The following is a 21,951-nucleotide window of genomic DNA, read 5'->3' as shown; positions in this document are numbered from 1 at the left end:
CTTCGTTCAAAGAGAGTGAGAGACGCATGAGAGTGTAACTTGATCCCCCTACCCATAAGGTGAAATCTGAGCTCTGGCACCCTAAAACGATGTTAAGCCTGGTAACTAATCCTACCAATATTGGGAGGGCCATGATTTAATAAGCTCTATTTAGTGTCAAAAAGTTATCTGACTTATCGAGTCCACCCAACCATAGGCATCCAATTGTTAGGATTAAAGCCTCCCACTTTCCTCGATGGGATTTGCTTAGTTTTCTAATTAGTAAATAATACTACCACATTGTTTGGACATATAAAATGAGCTTTCTTTTATAAATCCATTAAACTGGGTTTGTTAAAATCAATCTTTAGTACATAACAAACAATTCATAAGATTAGATACTTTATTTCATAAAAACATCCAAAATCATCACTCCGCAGAGTGGTACAAAATCGTCTTTCCGTAGAAAGACATCGTCTAGCTAGGACCTTCCAATCCCTCAAGACTGATCTATATGTGATCACACTCCATCCGTGGTCAACAAGGAATTTACTGGCTCAGAGCCCCTCTAAGCCTTTAAATCTAGGGGCACTTACCACTCGGCCCTTTTTGCCCTCTCAAGTGCTCCAGTGATCAAAAAGAAAAAACACCTATCTCCCTCCGGAGCATAGGACCCCCACCCACATGTGAGTTATTCACACTCCACAGAGTGTTAAGGAGCATTGGGTTGGGGACCCCAACATCCCAAACCACCATAATCCTCAACTCGTCTGTATGATTATCTCCATTCGGTCATCCATTGTGATTACAATTTATGACTGCATCCTCGATTTGTTGTGGGATGGCTGGTTCTTCGGTTTGAATGGGTTCAAGGTTGACCTCCACTTGCGCTTCAATATTGTGTTGAGTTCTCTCAATAGTGGCCCACTTCTTTGCATTGGGGAGCTCTCTGAGCGTGACCTTTCTCAGTATCTCGACATCTCTTGGGAGCCATGGAAAAAGCTAATGGATTCGAGCAGCGCTCCCACGTAGGTGTGGAGAGAGAGAGAGGTTGTCTTGGTTGCAGTAGAGCTTCATTGCGTCCACCAACAGAGAGACTTCTGCATGGGTCATTGTTATGTCTATATATGTTCCTAATATGATGCTCTACCCCTGTTTATATGGTACCTGGGGGGGTAAAAGGAGGACATTTGCTTTTTAGCATTTTTTGATGACATCATTGATGATAAAGAGGGAATGCTTTCTTTTAGCATTTTTGATGACGTGAGGGAGGGGCTACATTTTCATAGCACGAGGATACCAATTAAACGAATATATGGGCAAGCACTACATGTCTTGTCGTCAGGAGGCATCACTCCGAGGCTTAGGACGACCAAGGCGGTGACCAAGGCATAGAACTTGGCATCTTGGCCTTGGCATACTTGGCAACGAGCTACGTAGGCTTCATTGGCCTAGCTAATTAGCTACGCGTGAGAAGCTCCCACTAGCTTGTAGGAAATCCTTCCCGAGAGGTCACCCATCTCGGCACAGTGTCATCACCCAAGTGCACTTAACTGCCAAGTGACTATCCACTAGGCCAGTTCTTTTTGTTGTTCTATACTACAAACATAGTCTTAATAAGCTAGTCTTGGGAGGGTCTCCCAAGTCTTCCTTCCATGAGCTTGCATATAATACCTCATTAATAATAACAATTATCTTCATAACGAGAGTCAGTTTCATAATTAAAGTTATTTTTTAAAAGTGTGCAACATAAATCAATTTTCTTTGGAATGTATACATACATTAAAATAAACTAATAACAATTATCTTCATAACGAGAGTCAGTTTCATAATTAAAGTTATTTTTTAAAAGTGTGTAACATAAATCAATTTTCTTTGGAATGTATACATACATTAAAATAAACTAAGTAATGGGGACATTACATCTCATCATCCTCTCATAGCTCCCTTTATCACCCCCTAGGATCCTCTAGCCAGAAATGTAGAATACCCCCCCCCAAACATGCTCCTAGTTCCATTCAAAGCTCCCCCTTCAACATGGTGTAGCCCATGAGAGAAAGACATCATCCACAAACACACTCCCCAGCATGTGGTACACATCTTGCTTGATATGAGGAAATCAATCCCTAAATCTATACTATTGCGGTATTTTTTAGTAGGTTCTCTCATTAGTTCTTCAAAAGCCAGTGTGTTCTCTTTAGGGAAAAATTATGATACTTTATCATCCTCTATAGATAGTTTTAGTAATTTATCTCATCTAGCTCTATCCATAATCACTCTTCCACCAAGTACATAGGATCTTGAACAACCTTTGTGAATAGATATAAGTGATAAAGGTAATACTATTCCCAAAATTCAATACTTTACATGTATCTCTATAAATTCTACGTTACCTTAGCTATTTCCTTGGTTGAAAGCCAAATATCTCTTAAGAATAAAATTTTACCTTCCTTACCTCCCATAGTACTTGAATACACTGAAAAAGTATATGGATAACTAGCACCATATGAACAATGGTTGAACATAAGTGGTTGATAAGAAAAGTAGCTTTCAAGACTCCCTTACATCTTCAAATGAGAAATATTTTTCATATGTACTTGCTATTGAGTGAATGCAATGTGTCCTTGCAAAAAACATGCTTTCAAAACAAACTTCATGCTCAATGATTTGAGAAGAAGTACATAGTCAAAAACCTTACTATGCAATTACATAATCAATGCAATACACAAAGAGATGAATGCACTAAAGGATTAGTGTCTAGTCTATCTACAAGTGCTCATGCATCATGCAATATACAAATATAATTCCTTGATTAAGTTAAGATCCTTAATCTCACCTCTCATCACTTTGTGGAAGAAAGAAATTTTTCACTCTACTCCAACCATCCAAATCTCACAAACACTCAGAAAATAGTAGTCCTTAAGATGTTGACCAAGTAGACAACCCATCTCACAACTGAAGGAGTTCTTCACGACTCTCAAGTTTACCCAACCACCTTTTCCACTCAACCTAAGGTCCCTAATTCAATGATAAATATCATAACTCTCATGAGTGCGAAGAATAATACATGCATAATAATAGGTGCTCTCTCAAGTGCCAGTGTATCTAAGATTCACTACATATAACTACAGCAAGCATCATGACATGCTAGTGCTCAACAATGGTGCAAAGGCTACATTAACCTAACCCACAGCATGGAAGTAATTGAAGAAAATCAAGAGACGACCCTCGAGCACATTGAATTCGTCAAGTGCAACATGAAATGCTCATGAATCCATAATCTCTGTGATGTGCAAAAATATTAGCAAGAAAGTATACATAATTCAAGATATCCAATTGCTGTCAACAAAATCTAGCTCCAATCTATTCAAGAAAACACCAAACTTGACAAAGACAATCAAGCTCTCAAGCACAACAAATTCAAAAATAATTCCTACTCTAATCAAACACAAAAAAATTAGCGCAAAAACAATAGGACAACTAGTCACACAAACAACCAAACACAAAAAATCTACTCTCTTTGTCTGCCATTTGTGCTACCACAAGCATATAGATTTGAGCATTAAGTTTGTCTAAAGAATCTCTAGTGAAGAAGGAAAATTTATTTGAGAAGTCCTTAATAGAGGAGGTCATCTACTCCATAGCTTCCTTGGTTTGAATGTTAGATCGAACCATTTTCTCAACCACTTAATACAATTTAGAGACTAACTCCATATATTTGATAGAGTGCCTAGTCTCATGCTTATAAAGAGTAGCATTGAGAGTACTAAATGCACTATAAACTTGAGATTCCTCCTCATCATGATGTGTCTCAAGTATTGCCTCATATTCTTCCTTGAGTTGTTGTTGGATATCAACATTAGCCTTGTTCTTTCCTTTATTTCTAGCCATTTCTACTCACTATTATAGTGAAAATCTAGTAGACTACTTGTCACTAAAATGGCTATAAATTTTCACTTTGAAATTGGAATCAAGAACTTTTTTATGGAAAACAAAGATAACAAATACATCTTCAAGATGAGCTACAATATTCTACTTCAAAATCAAAACATAATATTTTAAAAATATTCTTTTCCTACTCTATAAAATAGCCCAATACCCTATAAAAATACTATTTTGGCCTTGTCACCTCCCTTAGGTCTAAAGTAAGGCCTCCAAACCATGTAGTACCATGGATATGACCTATAGGGTCTGGTTATGATCTAAAGTACCCTATATAGACCCATGATAAATTCTAAATTACTGTTCAACACCTATAACCAAGTAAAAAGCCTTCCAAAATGGATCCTAATTTACTATTTGACCAAAATACCATGTGCACAACTTGTAATCAACATGGAATAGACTATAGCACTTGCAAATGGTTGAATATTAGTCCCAATCACTATCCAAGTGCTTTGTTACTCATGTGTACACATGTAGCTTGCTACTGAAGGTTGAAATAGGCTAAAATAACATGCAATCAACTTGTAATTCCATGCATAATCCATGTAAATTGATCAATGTGGCATTGATCAATGCTCTTTAGCTGAAATATTCATGTGTTCAATGTCTCCACTCTTGGTACCTATGCGAAGGATAAAATGTTGTGACAAGCTCCCTACACAAGCTCTAAGTCATTGGAAGGTGGTAAAAGTTCCACCATATCAATTGGTTACACCTCTTCAAGATCTTTAATAAGAGGGGAGGGTCACCTCTCTATTGTCCCATTATCTCCCTTGGTATCCATCTTTTTCCTCGGTAGAAACTTTCAATGGTAAGAGAATTCTACTTTAAGCAAACAAGGATGAAATACATAATTGAAATAATTCTTTCAGTCTTTAGTTATATGCAAAGATTTGATTGATGAAAATGGAATTGAGGAAGTGAGGTTGGTTGAGGGTCTCTTACCACTACAAATCAATGAATCATTGATTATAAAGTACTTACCCTTTACAATATTATTCTTAGGCATTAAAAAATCACAAAATACAATCAGGGTTATACATCAAGACATTGAAAATGGTAATATTGATAAGATTGGATTGAAATGAATATTGAAATTCAATTAATAGGCTTTGATTAATGACAAGAAGCATTAATATCTAATCTATTGACCAATCTATAAAGGCTTAATTGACCAAGAAACTCCCATCAACAAGTGGAAAATATTAAACAAGTGAACATTGAGATATCTTTCAAAGATTGAACAAATGAAATACGTCTTATTGACTTGGAAAAGATGATTCATTAAAATAGAATCAAGCAATCCATTGGTTAAAGAGATTGCTCCAAATCAGTCCAAGAGCTCCATCTTCCAATAAATCAATTGAACTCAATCCATATGTTCTTAAAGATCATTGAATCCTTGAAGAATTAATGCATTGAGTCCTCTTGAACACTTGGATATCAAAGATTCAAGCTCCTTGACCAAAAGCCCCAAACTACAACTCCATTATGCACTCCAAGAAGCCTAACATGCTAAAATTTATCCAATTTCTTCAATCTTCCACCTTAATGCTTTTTTGGGTAATGTCCTTTGGCTTGGATTTTGAAAAAAAAAAGAGCATAGAGATAGGTCTAACAAGTGAGATGGGATGCAAAAGGCTAAAGAACATTCAGAGAATAGAGAACTCAAAGGGACCACAGCCTAAAATCCATTAACGTACCCTTATAGCATGATAAGAAAGGGTTGGCTATTGAAGATCTCTTCCACTTTTTTGGCTCTATGATTATCCAACTTCCCTTTGTTATGGTCATGGGAACCCACCTATCTTACTCATCAAGCATATTATAAGTGACTATGGATTCAATTTGTTAGAATATAGGCATGGGAATCCACCCTAAGCAAGGGTCTATAAGGGTAGATGTATGTGAATGGCCTTAAGGGGCACGAGAAACCCTAACCCTAGCTTGGTAGAGGCTATATAAGCAACCTATAGGTCATTATTAGTTGTGAGAGAGTGTAACCAAGTTGTACTCTAAGCAAATTAGTAAGCAAGATTTTGTTCTTGTACTTTGTGCTCTCATCTCCCTTGTGCACATACTTATTGTTGCAAACTCTGTTTTTTCACATGGTATCAGAGCCTCCTCTAATCCTTTCAACTTTCTCTATCCTCAGCTTCATTAAGTGCACATTCTCATCATCTTCATCTTCTCCCTCTTACCTCCATAGCCAAACCTTGACCCCGTGACCTTGGAGGACCTAGGGAAGCCAAAGGAGAGTATCTCAACTCCTGACTTGTACTAAAGACTTCTTCTCCAACACAAACGAACTGGCATGGCACATCATAGGGAAAAATAAAGCATCATGGAGGGCAACATTGAAGAAATCACAAATCAGTTTGCACCCTCCTGTTGATCTCCTTGGTGCAGCCTATAGAAGATGCAATAATGGTGGGAGTCTTTGGGCAATGATAGCCCCCAAAGTGGGCTTCCTAACCTTCAAAGGGTTTGGAAAATTTCTATCTCTACTGGCCATATAGATGCAAACCCTAACTGCATGTCTCCTGGCAGCCATAGCCAAACCTCAAGCTATCGTCACATTTCAAAATTTTTCACTACTGCTATCACTAACAGTGCTTCTAATCACTAATTGATCTTCTCCAAAGTTAGTTGAAGATTTGAAAGCTCTATTTCAAGGCCTCTTACCCTCAGTGGACCTCCTTAGTTAATAAAACAATCCACATCTCACACCTCAAGTGGCATAAACCTTGAGATGAGTGCTTGTAAGCACTAATATTGCATTTTACAATCATGTTACTAGTTGGATATTGAATCAATATGGTATTTTATTAGAAAATCAAATCCATCAAGTGCTTTATGTCATGTACCCATTCTTGCTTAGTTGTAAGGCTATGTGTACAACTATAAACAACTAGACCATATCCCAATATTAGTCTGTTGTTGGTACATCAAAGATATGAGTGTTATTGTACTCTCCTCTGATTCATCCAAGAGCATAGAGTTGATTGATAAGCCATGCTCCACCTAGAACTCCTCTAATAGGTCACATGATCAGGAAGAGCTTGAAGTCCAGCCAAAGCTCACCTCGTTGAAACCCAAGAAAACAATTTACCTTAAATCAAGAGTTGTTTGAACAATAGGACCTCCTAAATCCTCTTCTCACTACCCTAACTAATATTCCAAACCCAACCTTGGAAAGTACCATCCAGTATTGCTTGGATGAAGAGAAAAGAAACCATACTGATGGAATTTCAGCATTCACTTGCCGTGAGCAAGTGTTAGTCCACACCGCTTCTACTAAGTGCTCCTTCTATCACAAAAAAGGGCATATTGTAAGCAATTGTTGGAAGCAATATCTTGGCAAAATGAAGTGCAATAAATGCAAAAAGACCGGGCATATCACCAGTAAGTGTCCTAGTGTTCCAGAAGTACCTAGGGAATTGGAGGCCAACTTTGCCTCCCAATCCACAGATGACCGACTCTTTTGAGTCTTATAACATTCTCTACCTATGAATATCACTGTAGCCTAATTTATAAAGGCATCCCATTTGATTTAGGGGGGGAACTTTAACATGTCTTATGATGCAATGCCACCCTAGCATTGAGGGGGGGGGGGTCTTAGAATATAGGCATGGGAATCCACCCTAAGCAAGGGTCTATAAGGGTAGATGTATGTGAATGGCCTTAAGGGGTAGGGGAAACCCTAACCCTAGCTCGGCAGAGGCTATATAAATAGCCTATGGGTCGCTATCAATTGTGAGAGAGTGTACCCAAGTTGTACTCTAAGCAACTTAGTAATGTAACATTTCCCCCCTTCTTCCCGCTCTATGACCCCACTCCCTAAATGATTTTTTTAATAAAAAAAAGAATTAACCCCCTTGGTTATGCCGCCAACTGGCAGATGGCATGAGGGGAGGAGGGCTGTCGTGTCGACGGACTAGGGGGGGACCTGTCGTGGTGTCAATAGGGGAGGGTGCTGCGTGGTGAAGGAGGTGGCAGGGGGAGGGGGATTGCCGCATGATTGGAAGGGGCAAGGGGGATGCCGCATGCCATGGAAGGAGGAGGGAGGGCCTCCATTACTAAATCCCCCCCCCCCCAAGACCTTATAAAAAGCTTAAGCGTGGGGAGATGGGAACCCTCACGCTGGCAAGAGCTAAAGAGAGAGAGAGTGGAAGGGAGAGTAAGAGGAAAGAGGGAGAACAAGAGAAGAGAGAGAGAGAGAGAAAAGAGAGGGAAAGGGAGAGTAAGAGAAGAGAGAGAGAGAGAGAGAGAAAGAAAAGAGAGAGAAAGGGAGAGTAAGAGAAGAGAGAGAGAGAGAGAAGGAAATTGTTTTTTTTTCCTCGTTGAAGAACTCGGAGCTCGCTATCTCTCTTTCTCCCCCCTCTTGGAGAAGGTCCTTGCAGACAATTCCCTTCCACAAGGAGCCATCTCTCTCGTAAAAAGGGTGCGTAGCCATGAAGCAAAAGGCAAATTATACGATGCCTCCCAAACGAAGTAAGGTCCAACCGAACACGATGGAGCTGCGGGGCAAGGAACTATATCACTTGGTAATCAGGTGTGTTTCATACACCCTACCCTGATGGGAGGTCTTAAGGACATAGGCTGTCTTCATTGGGAAGGGAAAGCTATTCGACGAAAGTCTATCATAACTAACCACCATTTAGTTTACATAATTTTATCATATTGGAATTTGTGCTTACTTGCACCTTGGTATGTTTTTGAACAAGTAAATTGCACAGAAGATTTTGCTTTCATGCACGCAAAAAGAAGAAGCCATGACCTTATTGATTATGCATGTAATACTTTAGATTATGCACTAACATTAGCATGCTTAAAAGTGGGTTGTTAAAACACTTATGCATATTCGTCGATTAAGGAAAAATCGTACTTTTTTTTTCTTTGCATCACAAAATTTGTGAAATTGGAAAGGTAGAAGTGATGGTTTGAATCAAGTACATGAAATTTCTGAATGGCTACAATGACATTTAAGTATATCTAGGCCATTGTAGTACTAAAGCAGGTATTAGGCCCCTATAAACCTTCAGAGGGGAGTGTTCCCTTTTGCCTTAGGACTGATAACTTCACATCCTCCACCCAAAAGGGAAAAAAAATACAAGTCTGTATTTGTGTTTTGCATAAGCGCGCCATCCAAATGAATTCCCAAAAGCAAAGGCCTACATTGCAGCATTGTCTAGGAAAGATATGCCTCCAAATTGCATGGCATTAGATCAGTTTCAGTTGCGTTGCTAGGGATTCATATAGAAGATAACTATAAACCGCACATACTAAATATACTAATATTTGTTCAAGAGCCATTCAATAAAAATGAACCCTATACACGCAAGGATAGGGCTTAGCTCAACTTATTTAGGGTTTTGAAGAAATTAAGCCAATCTATTGTTACTTCATAGGGGAATAGAATGAAGAAATTTCCTATCCTTTGGAGGATATTGGAAATCACCACTAAGGCAAGAAGGACAAATGCTAGGGTCAAGAAAGGGACCCCACCTTTGCAGATGTCTTGAGCACTCACCTGCACCTTTGTTTGTGCTTGTAAATTTAGGAACACTCCTTCTAGAAAGAAAAAAGAGATTGTGTAACCCCAAACTCATATATGAGTATAGTGAATAAGGTCGAACTTTTGGACCCCCAGCTGGTGCCAACCCTAGCCAAGGGGGTTCTAAATAGCCGTGACGGGAACGTGGGTCGAACCCACCATGAGAGGTCTCTCTACAAATTGGTTTGAATGTAGGATGATGCTTGGATGCCAAGGGGGCTCTTGCTGTAAATTCCCTGCTTCCAGGTCCTACTCAAACGATCAGCGTGACTCGGGATAGATTCTCGAGGGGCCCTTGTTACTAGTGTATGGGAGCTTTCACTCAACCGCTAAGACCCACAGACCGCTTATTGTTTCAAGCGTTCCAAGCAGAGCACTAATGGCTACCTCTCACATAGCCAACGCGCCATCCATATCTATGTGTGTAGTGAGCTTACCTCCATGTCGATCAAGTTACCTCCTCTCTCGCGTACTCCAGAAGCTCCACTATCCAAGTGCAAGCTTCAAGCAAGCTCCATCCTCAAGCTCCACGCTCCAAGCTCCATATCCGCGAGCAAGACAAGAGAAGAGAAGAGAGAGAAGAAGAGAGGAGAAGATGGAGAGCTTCTCCTCCCCGGTTCCTCACCCTCACACACTCACTCCCTCACATTCTCACACTCCCTCTCTCAAGCACAAGCTCAAGCAAGCAAGCAAGAAGAAGAAGAAGAAGAAGAAGAGACCCACTTTTGGCCACACACAAGAATGAGCTTCTCATTCACTTTTCAACTTTATATACAAAACCCTAAATCCCTTTTGGGCGGTCATCCCCTTATCCCCTTTTCTACACGGCCGGCCGTGGCCTAGGCCCTTTTTTCCATTGTCCTTCTATCTTCCTAGATTCCTTTCCGCCGCCCATCTACCTTTACAAATTGCACCGGCCGATGCTCTTTAAATTAAACCATGATGCGCTTGCGCTCATTTACAAAAGTATTAACTTGCGCTTTTTCTTGTGTGCATTTTTCCTTAATTTAGGACTTTTCTGTATTTCTTGTGCTTCCATATTTTTCTTGGCGCGCCTTCGTCTTCCGTTTCACTTTTGCCTTGGCCTTTGTCCTCCGCTTCAGATTTTTCACCTTGTTCGTCTGACGGTTAACATTATCCCCCTCCTAGGCGAGTCCCAGTCCCATGGCACTCATCGTCGTAGGTAGCAGGCTTTAGCATGCACTGAAGATGTGGGTGGCAAGGACGTCTGTGGTTGCCGTGGAGGAGTGTTGGTAGTGGTCGGGAGGAAGGTCATTGGGGGGCATGTTGGTGTCCTAGGTGGCTAGTGGCAGGGTTGTTGGAGTTGATGGTAGGGCTATTCTTTGTTGGGGATTGCACTGATGGTGGCCAGTACAAGTGGGGATTCTGCACATGACTATTCTTGGCGAGCTTGCAGTTTGATAAAGGATAAGACTTCAGAGTTGGGTGTCGATGAAGAGATAACGACACTTTCGTTGGAGTCTTCAATACCTGCAATTGAAAACCTCTCCATAGGTGGTCTCTCCCTAGGGGTAGTGCTAGTCTTCTCTATCATGCACAAGACATAGTTCGATTAGTTTGGGAGACAGGTCGAACTCTAAGCAAGCTGAGAGTATTGTCATGCACTTAAGGACCCAAACTGTGTATATATTTTGGTGCAGATATTATGTGAGTTCTCGTGCATACTTAGATATTACGTAGTTAGAAGACCACGGGCTGGTTTCTCGTAACAATGTGTGGATGAAGCAAAGTTGTCCATGTTGAGAAGAAGTACACGTGAAGATGTATGAGACATCCTTTGCGTTGTGACTGCACGACGTAGCATAATTGAACACAAGGATACCACACTTGTAGTAGCTGGTAGCTACTTGTATTGCGTGCTTGATGAGTACATTGTACTTTCCATGGATGTTCATGCATGACTTACCACAATGGATTGCAACGGTATTAAGATAGAATGCAAAAAAGGAATTGTGCAAATGGGTCAGAGTGACAAGTCTAACCATAGGTGAGACAAGCTTCCTAGGTGTAAAAAATTACATGGTGCAGCGAACACAATCTGAGAAAGAGATAGAGAGAGTACAAGAAATAAGAGGAGAATCAGTAAATTCTTTAGCTTCAAACAACTGATACAAAGATGGCTCTGTCCACCCGCGCACTTCCACTATGTGAAGCTTAGATGGCAATCTAGATAGAAGATAGGTGAAGAGCTTAAGGCTAGCTGGAACAACAACTTTGACTGGGTGAAAGATGAATGATGGATGGCTGTGAAGGGGTTTAGCTTTTATAGCCCGCGAAGGCCGTTAGGTCGGCTTGACCGACCTACCATATAAGCCTCCACTAGTTAGCTAGGGAATATTCTAGTGAATATTCCTTTTACCATTGGGCCGGGGACGCTGTCGCTGAACCCCCCAGTCAAGGGCCGCTTCTGCGGCCCCTCGACCCCAAAGTAGGGGCCCCTTTTAACTCCCTTACCCCACAACTCGATGCAATGCGCCTTGAGTTGCTACAAGCTTAACCACTCTGTTTAACCCAAATATTAGACCCACAATGGTCACCTTTTTGCCATCCGGTCACATAGACCTCATGTGATATACAAGTTAGGACTCAACCAATGTCCGTGCTCACATTTGGTTTCTCCTCATAATGGGGGCCTTACAACTTTGAGCACCATGGATCATTGGTTGCACCTAATGAGGGTGGGGCATTGATCATATCTAACACCCCCCCTATATGTCCACCCATAGGTGAACTATCTCCTCGGCCGAGTCTCTGAAGATGAACTTGAAGCAGATCCTTCGTAAGTGCTTTGGTGAAGATATCTACTCCATTCTCCTCTGTTGGATAGTAGATCAGTTCCACTATCCCATCCTCCATCAAATCACGCACATAGTGATACTGAATCTCTATATGTTTGGTGCGTGCATGAAACATTGGATTTTTGGCAATGGCGATGCAACTTTGATTATCACATCTCAGCACAATTGGTTCTTCATCCTGCACTCCCATATGCCATAGAATCCTTCTCAACCATATTGCTTGACATGCAGCAAAACAAGATGCCTTGTACTCTGCTTCTGTAGAAGACAATGCCATTGTTGGCTACTTCTTACTAATCCAAGAGAAAATTCTTGAACCCAAAGAGAAACAATAACCAGAAACTGACTTCCTGGAATCACTGTCTCCTGCCCAATCTGAGTCACAGTTCCCCACAAGAGAAGTTCTGAAACTGTATGTGATACCATATTCAAGAGTTTCCTTCAAGTATTTGAGCACCGGCATCCCAGCCTTCCAATGACTCTTATGAGGTTTGTTTGAGAACCTGCTCAAAACACCAACAGCAAAACTGATATCTGGTCTGGTGTTACACAAGTAGATCCAACTCCTCCTATACCTCCCAATGTCTGCTAGTGCTGATGTATCCTCGACAGATAACTTTGCATTCACCTCCATAGGTGTAGCTATCTTCTTGCACTCAATCATGCCAAATGCCTTCAAGATCTCCCATGCATACTTCTTCTGAGAGATGAAGATCTTTCCTGGCTCTTGCCAGACTTCAATCCCCAAACAATAGTGCAACAATCTCAAGTCTGTCATTTCAAACTCAGAACTCAAAGCCTTTCGAGTTTGGTTGATCATATCTTCATAGTCACCTGTAATAAGAAGGTTGTCCACATATAGCACAATCACTACAAACTTTTTACCATCTTTGTAAACATACAAGTTAGCATCTGAGGCACACCTTTTGAATTTTAGGTTTAAAAAGAATTTATCTATCCACTGGTACCATGCTCTGGGGGCTTGTTTCACCCCATACAATGCCTTCTTCAGCTTACACACTTTGTTCTCAGAATGGGGGGCCTCAAACCCTAGTGGTTGAGCCACGTACACCTCCTCCTTGAGGTCACCATTTAACAACACTGACTTAACATCCATTTGGTACACTGGCCACTTCTTATGGGCAGCCACTGCAAGTACCGTGCGAATAGTGGTCATTCTAGCAGTTGGAAAAAATGACTCTTGAAAATCAAACCCTTCAACTTGTGAAAATCCTTGGGCAACCAGTCTAGCTTTGTACTTTTCTAGGGTACCATCAGCCTTGTACTTTACCTTCCAGATCCACTTGGTGCCAATAACCTTCCACTTTGCTAGTCGATCCACTAGCTCCCAAGTATCATTCTTCATTATGCTGTTATACTCTGCTTGCATAGCAGCCTTCCAATGGATTTGCAAGTGCTTCTTCTAAGTTAGTTGGCTCCTTTACTTCTCTCATAATCTCAACCATCAAGGCCATATTGACTATGTGAGCAGAAGCCCTCGTTTGCTCCTCTATTCTCTGAGACCTCCTTGGTCTATCTGCCTTCTCCTCAACAGATGGAGGCATAGGATTATTGTGGTCATAGAGCTGCTTCACCCAACGTGGCAATGGATTTTCCAGTGGGGTGATGTCATGTTGGTGAACTTTTTCCTCATCATTTGAAGATGATGCTTCCTCCTCCTTAAGGATAGGGACAGCTCTCGGGACAGGTTCATAGTGGACTACTTCTTCACTTGATGATAAAGTGGAAGAACTTGCCTTCTCCTCCTCCACTGTATGCGGCTCCTCCTTGAACACCACATCATGGCTAGCGATGATCTTCTTTGCCTCTTGGTCATATAATTTGTAAGCCTTCTGCTCATCACTATAACCCAAGAAGATACATTTTCTGCTTTTTGGTTTTAACTTGTTTCTCTTCTCATCTGGAACATGTGCATAACATTCACATCCAAAAATTCTAAAATGTGAGATAGATGGTTCTTACCAGTGTAAGCCTCATGAGGTGTTTTTTCCTTGAGAGCCTTTGTATAGCTCCGATTTAGAATGTATACTACAGTATTAATAGCTTCAGCCCAAAAATGGTTAGGCAAACCCTTGCCCTTTAGCATGCATCTTGCCATCTCCACAATGGTGTAATTCCTGCGCTCCACAACATCGTTCTGCTGAGGTGTGTGAGGCATCGTCAATTGATGCTTGATCCCTTTGCTCTTGCAAAAGTCTTCAAACTCCTTTGAGTTGAACTCACCACCACCATCTGTTCTAAATTTCTTCACACTTTTCCCTGTTTCATTCTCAACAAGTTTTAACCATTCTTTAAACTTACCAAAAGCTTGAGCCTTATCATGAAGGAAGTACACCCACATCTTCCTACTACTGTAGTCATCGACAATCAACATAAAATAAGAAGATCTTCCCAAGGCCTATATAGGCATCTTACCACACAAGTTAGCATGCACTAACTCTAGAGGAGCATGTGCTCTATTCTTGCTTTCTTGTGGAAATGCATTTCTCTGTTGCTTGCCCATCATACAAGCTTCACATGGTTCCTTCAATTCAGTTATTGTAGGTAGGTGAGCAACCAAACCTTGCTTTTGCATCTCCTTCAACACTGCAAATCGGATGTGTCCAAACCTTTCATGCCAAAGATTACTTGTGCCCACTCCACGGTGGTTGTAAGAGCACTTAGCTCATACAGGTTGTTCCCTCTTTCTCCTTTGCCAATAGATTTCTCCTGATTTCGGGAGTATACAACACATTTGAAAGCTTTTTGACTTCACCATTTGCAGCAACAAAAGAAATAGTACCTGTGACTGCAGCAGGGCATTTAGCATCATTTCCAACCGTCACAGTGATGGATTCTTGTAGAGGCTGCATAGAACTATATAGACCTTTCTTGTTGGTCATGTGATGGGAGGCCCCACTATCCAACACCCATGAGTCAGTGGTAGATTCTTCTTGCACCGAGGAGTACACTTCCTCAATGGCCGCCATGCATAATTCCAACTCTGCTTTAGCCGTGTTGGCTGTCTCTTTCTTATGGGACCTGAAATGGGCCGGCATTGGCTATGGCACTAGCCGCGGACCTCATGCTCATGACACACAAACACCCTCACGGCCTCGCGGACCAAGAGCATCAATCTAATGCTGAAGGACAAACTGCCCTAAAGCTTAATTCATGCGTTTATAGTTTATAGTCCAACGCTTCCCTTAAACTCCTCAGAGGGAGAACCCTTACACATTGGCAATGCCACGATCACACACATACGGAGGCACTCCACCAACTAATAGTCGAAGCCCCATTGCAGCTCTCCTACATCGCAAGGATTGGCCCTTTGATGCGCTGCTAAACATATAACACAAACCAGCACAAACTCCTCTCTAGGTACCAATATTTTACATTCCAGGATGTACCATTCCTCACTACACTTTCCCTTTAGGACCCAACGACTAACCTACAGCTTAGGACATCCTCTCACACTCATCGTTGGTCACAACCTAAGGAAGACAGGTGCCATGCATCTAGGAGGTTTTTCTGATACCTTTGCCTAACATAATCAGATAGAAGGTCCGCAGCTAGTCACTAACCAACTGCTCTAACACTGCCAGACTAAAAAGAATTATCAAAGAGGTTGCCCTAAGTGGTGGTTTGAACTGCCTACCTAACTAAGGACAACACAACCATGAGTTCCTACTAGGCAAGGACTCCTATAGCTTGATCAAGAAGTATTTTCTTTAACACATTACTTCTTTTAGGTTTTTATTTTCCATACTCGAGCATGTAAAAAGGAGGGAGCTGAGCGTAGTGACCCAAGGAGAACAGGGCATCGGCCTCAGGTCCCGTCTCAGTACCCCAAGAACCTACCAAGCCCTCGCAAAGAGACACTTAATACTTTTCTGACACTCACTTTTATTTTCACTCCAACCTTCCTTAATTTTTTTTTTCCAGCAAGACGCCACCCCTAGGAAGGCAAGGCATCGGACTTGTCCCTAGGAACCTGCCAGGATTTCGCAAGGCGATGATCAACTACTTATAGATTTTCCTTTCTTTTCTTGGATAGGGGTTAGAACCCCTTTTTACACACCTTTGTATATAGTTATTTCCTTTGAGATATTCAAGGTTTCTTTTTATAATCATTATTATTTTTTTCTTTGGCAGGTTTCTCTAACTGCCTCACAGCTAACAAGAACTCCTAGGACGGCTGCCTAGCAGGCTAGCAGAACAGGGTCACTAGGACTACTTTCTAAAACATGTATTTCAATGCCTGACAATGTCTTTACAGGAGGCAACGACTACTTAGGCCTCCCTCAGTCATACTTAACCTAAACCTGGGACTTCATGCCTTGGACGCCGGTACCCAATAAGAAAAGAAAATCCCCTACAAGTACAGAGACACATATAGCATAAAAACACGATACTCGTAAAGGAGAGATATCACCTGGATAGGGCCACAAGAAGCTTCCACGCAAGGAAAGGCTCCTTCCAAGCTCTTCTTTGAACCTGTCTAGCACAGAACTAAAAAAGAAACCATTAACCGCACCTGTACTAAATAGACAACTGGCCCTCTTGGCCTAACAAAATCTGGACGTAATATCCAAACAGCTAGTCTTCCTAGCTTAAAAATAGATAGGTCATTTTAGTCCACGCAATACTGATAACCTTGGCATATACATCACACCCTATCAGAGTACCCAGGGTGCTAAGGATAGCATATAATAGGTTGACTAGCCCCATGCTACTCATGCAAGTTAGCTAAAAGCTTGATCTTGTAGTTTTTTTATCTTAGGTTTTTTGTAGAGCTACAAATCCAAGCCTTTCCACAAATAACTCGTCAATAAGGCCGATCCCTTCTTGGGCACTATGAGCTAAATGAATGGCCTCAGTGGGCTCGCATGTCCCACATTTATTGTCATCCAAATAAACTGGTCGGGTCAAGCGGCTGAGTGGCTCCTTTGGCAGAAATAATCATAGCTTTATACTCATTCGAACCTCCCCTATTTGGGTTTTCACATAGATCAGTGCTGCGACCCAAACTAGGTAGAGCTTCAAGCCTAGGCACATCACATGGGTGTATCCCAAGGCAGTGTATATTGTCAGATATATATCCAGTCTTATCCTCTTGGGGGTTCGACAAAATATATCTAGATGGGATCCTTGGCCTTACATCAGACACTCCTGCCATACTTTTGGAGATTTTGGGTCTCCAAACCTAGCTCACATTTCCCTTAATATTCTTGCATTCCCTCAATTTACTACACTAGTCTAATGAACTCAATGCAAACTTATCCGTATGGCCAAATGGCCTCACATCCTTATGACCTTTGTGAAGCATAGGTGGACTTTTAGCATTTTGCATCCTCTTTACAAAAGATGTCTTTACTTGTTTGCGTCCATACTGCAAATTTTTTTCCATAAGAACCATGCTTTCACTGGAGGGAACAACATCCACCTGGAAGCATGATTCCAACACCAAAGGTCTCGCAAGACCCTTACTAGCAACAAAATTAGAACCACACACAGAATGCTTATCAACACTCATAGGCCCATTGGTTCTATCCATGTTGCCATCACAACTACCTCTCGTGGAAGTGTTGCAATCCCTAATGGGACTTACATGGCTTGGAACCTTTTCACTGATAGCCATGCCATTACTACTCATAGGATGGCCATTTTCTGCTTTGAAATTTTGGCCACCAAGGTTCCCCTCATAGGCTGCCTTGGTATCAACAAGTGAGTTGTCTCCTTGTAGAAATGGTTGGAAGCTAGGATGCACTTGTACTGAGCGGGGAAAACTCCAAAAGTTTTCCCAACATCTCTGAATATGACCCTCATAATCAATGGCATGCATTTTTGCTTCCCTTAACAACTTAGGATTCCGCATTTCCACTTGGATTTGCGTATTAATCTCTAAGCCATTCAGAAAGAGCTCACATAGTACATCATCTGGTAGTGCACTGGCTCTTCTTGGCCAAAGCCTAAGAGTCCTATCAAAGGCTCTAGCATACTCTTTAACAGAAGGATAAGACTCCTCTCTAAACTGCATAAGCTGCCCTAAGACCTAAATCATAGGGAGCTGCTTTTCATATTCATCTAGAAATCTATCACAAGTCTCCTCAAATGATCTGATCGACCCTCTTGGGAGGCTCCAATACCATTTTCTTGCCTCTCCCTTTAGGATACTTGGGAATACAAGCATCTGATGTATATCGTCAAACCCACTTGCAATACAAGTTAGGTCATATTCTCTTAAATGAATCATCGGATCCTCATTTGGCAACCCATAAAACACTGGGAGATCCCTATAAAGAGGAGGACATTTAGTCCTCCCTTCTGGGATCAAGACTGGGTCATCAAAATCTTTGTATTCATCATGATCTAGGTCCAGCCTCTTAGGATCTTTAACCTCTTTCATCCCCACCCTTTCCGGTGTGGGGAGGTTAATATCCTCATTGACATCCCTTTCTGCCAACTCACTGAGTGGTCTAGGGAGTCCTATAAGTTTCAACATGTCATTTTGATCCCCTCTTAGAGGGTCTTCCATACCTTTCCCTTTAAAAGGAAAGTCCATAATGAGTTTATATAAGAGCTTTTGGTCCTTATCTAAAGCAGATTTATCATTACCACTTCTTAAAACTTGGGAACCGTTCCTTTTAAGCAACGGTTTTCCCTTGACAGCTAGGGCTTCTAGCATCCTTGTGATGCCTACTATGCCATTGTGGTGGCTCATTACACAGGATGTTTCAACCACAAGCATATTCCATCGTATATCAACACTTTCCCATGGCATTATGGCTTTAGCATGATGACTTATTGATGCCATAACTACCCTAGTTTCCAACATGCTTATTTTATGCCCTCTAGGTTGATGGATCATTAAACATGATTTCTCTTGGGTAGAGACCACACCAAGGCGAACCTCGGCCCATGCCATCATACTAGAGGATGGGGTAACCACTAATTGGCTACTCTTCTCATCACATAAATTATCTTCTGCAGAGGACTCATGCTCTACATAACTAACTAAGTCCATTAGTAAGTTTTGTATGGGGAAAGCCAAGTTTTTCCATCCTTGAACAAACCCCATTTTATGGGTAATTTTAGGTCCCTTAAAACCCTAGATTAGAAAACCGCCACTTATAGGCAGCACTCGGCAGACACACCACTGATGGGACTTGAAATGGGCTGGCACTGGCTATGGCACTAGTCAGACCTCATGCTCATGACACACAAACACCCTCACGGCCTCGCGGACCAGGAGCGTCAATCTAATGCTGAAGGACAAACTGCCCTAAAGCTTAATTCATGCGTTTATAGTTTATAGTCCAACGCTTCCCTTAAACTCCTCAGAGGGAGAACCCTTACACATTGGCAATGCCACGATCACACACATACGGAGGCACTCCACCAACTAATAGTTGGAGCCCCACTGCAGCTCTCCTACATCACAGGGATTGGCCTTTTGATACACTGCTAAACATATAACACAAACGAGCACAAACTCCTCTCTAGGTACCAATATTTTGCATTCCAGGATGTACCATTCCTCACTACACTTTCCCCTTAGGACCCAATGACTAACCTGCAGCTTAGGACATCCTCTCACACTCATCGTTGGTCACAACCTAAGGAAGATAGGTGCCATGCATCCAGGAGGTTTTTCTGATACCTTTTAATTATTATGCTTAATGCAAATCGTGTATGGCTATGTGCTCAAACAAAAGAAAAATCACCATCGTGCATGGTGCATAAAGCATTCTTTCCATGAATTTTACTAGTGCGTACTACGTTGAAAGGAGGCATCAAGCCATATGCTCATGCTACCATCCTCTTTATTTAAACCATTTCCTATATGCCAAGTGCAATTCATAAATTAAATTTTTTCTTTATCTTTCAGTGTTTCAGCCCCTTTTCATCCAACTCTTAGCATTTTGCATCCTTGATCGGTTAGATAGGGTTTCTATGCATTTTTCCCTTTTAAAAACCCGCTAAATATACACAAAATATAGAAACGGGGACAAATCAAGGCCAACCTTGTGCTTTGCCATTGTTATACATTGCACAAATATAGATATAATTTTCCCTAATTTTTCTTAGCCCATTTTTTATTTTTCCCTAATTTTAAACCCATTTTTTCCATTTTTTGGGCATTATTTCCTATTTTTCTTTAATAAATAATGATTGAAAATGAAAGTTGATTGTGGTCTATGGCCCTTAGGTTCATTGACAGCAAAAACTAAGATTTAATTAGTGTGACATATCATATTTCTCATTTATATAGCAGAAAACCCAATTTTACCCTTAAAATGCGTGTTTTTCATGTATTTTAACACTAATTCTGGCCATGTAGCCTTATATTTTCCGATTTTCAGGTTGCAAATAGTTGAAACTCATGGCAAACAATAACATAATGAACTTTCATCCCATATGAACAAGGTTTCATAAAGCAAATAGCATAAAAGATAATTTTTTCTTTATAAAAATAGCATTACTGCTTATTTTCAGGTCTCGGTTTCTTGGTCTTGATTACGGGACTGATTTCCAGCATGCATTTAATGCTCATCATCTTCAAAATCAGCACTCTTCAAGTCTTCATCCATTCGGAAGCAATCCGGTCTCATCCGGACAAGCTTTCCTCCACCATTCTTCATTGTCTTCATCCACACAAGAACAGCCCCTTAAGGGAGAGAGAGGGAGGAGAGAGAAATACTAGAATTGACTCTCTTCATTCAAGCCACCATTGTACGGGCAAAGAGAGGCGATAAGATCGGCCAAGAGGGAGAAGATCAGCCCCAAGATCGGTTGTATGGGGTACTCACAGCCTGCCATCTCCATCTCCATCCATGGAGGCGCAAAAATGGGGCGTGAAGATGGTGCCTTCTTCTCTCATTCTCTCTCCACGTTTTTTCACCTTGTATACTTAAAATTTTGAAGGGGGGAGGGGGGGGTCCAAACTCAAAAGGCATGCCCAATTTTGGCCTCCCAAGTGTCCACCTTTTTATATCTTGACCATTTTGTGGCCATTTCCCCATCCGGGCTCCAAATAGAGCTCTAAAAAATCCTGGGCCTTCGGCTTGACATCCTGCATTGGCTGGAAACTCCTGAAAACCCGCACGAAATTCTAAAAATTTATCAAAAATCAACAAGTGTTGCTCAGGCACCTTTAAAGCACTTGACGCTTAAAATTGTCCAAGCTGGAGCCGCCGCCTTCGATGTTGAATATTTTCCCTTGATATTCATAATTTTTAGCTATTTTTAAGCACTTCTCGGCATCAAAACTCCGCTCTCACTTTCCCTTTACTTTTAAGGGTACCATTCTTTTCATTTGCCTTCTTGACATGACAATCTGCAATTACATGTCCTTTCTTCTTATAGTAGAAGCACTCTCCTTGAAACTTCTTCTTGTCGCTCTTCTTCTTTTTGTCACCATCATTTTTTATGGAGGAACCAACTTTTCCTTTTGCATCGGCAGAGAATGCAGCATCTCCATTGTTGCTTCCTTCTCGGGCTTTCAGCCTCAACTCCTCCTCCATCAATAAAGCACAAAACTCCTCAAAAGTCAAAGCTTGAGGTCTCACCTGAGTATTAAGGGCAGTTACTAGTCCATCAAACTTTTGTGGACAAATCCGAAGACACCTCCGAGGTAGCTCTTCACTA

This window comes from Lygodium microphyllum, chromosome 14, assembly GCF_053477565.2.
Source record: "Lygodium microphyllum isolate KBCC chromosome 14, Lygodium_microphyllum_v1.1.10, whole genome shotgun sequence".
NCBI classification, from domain to species: domain Eukaryota; kingdom Viridiplantae; phylum Streptophyta; class Polypodiopsida; order Schizaeales; family Lygodiaceae; genus Lygodium; species Lygodium microphyllum.
This window is presented reverse-complemented; position numbering follows the sequence as displayed.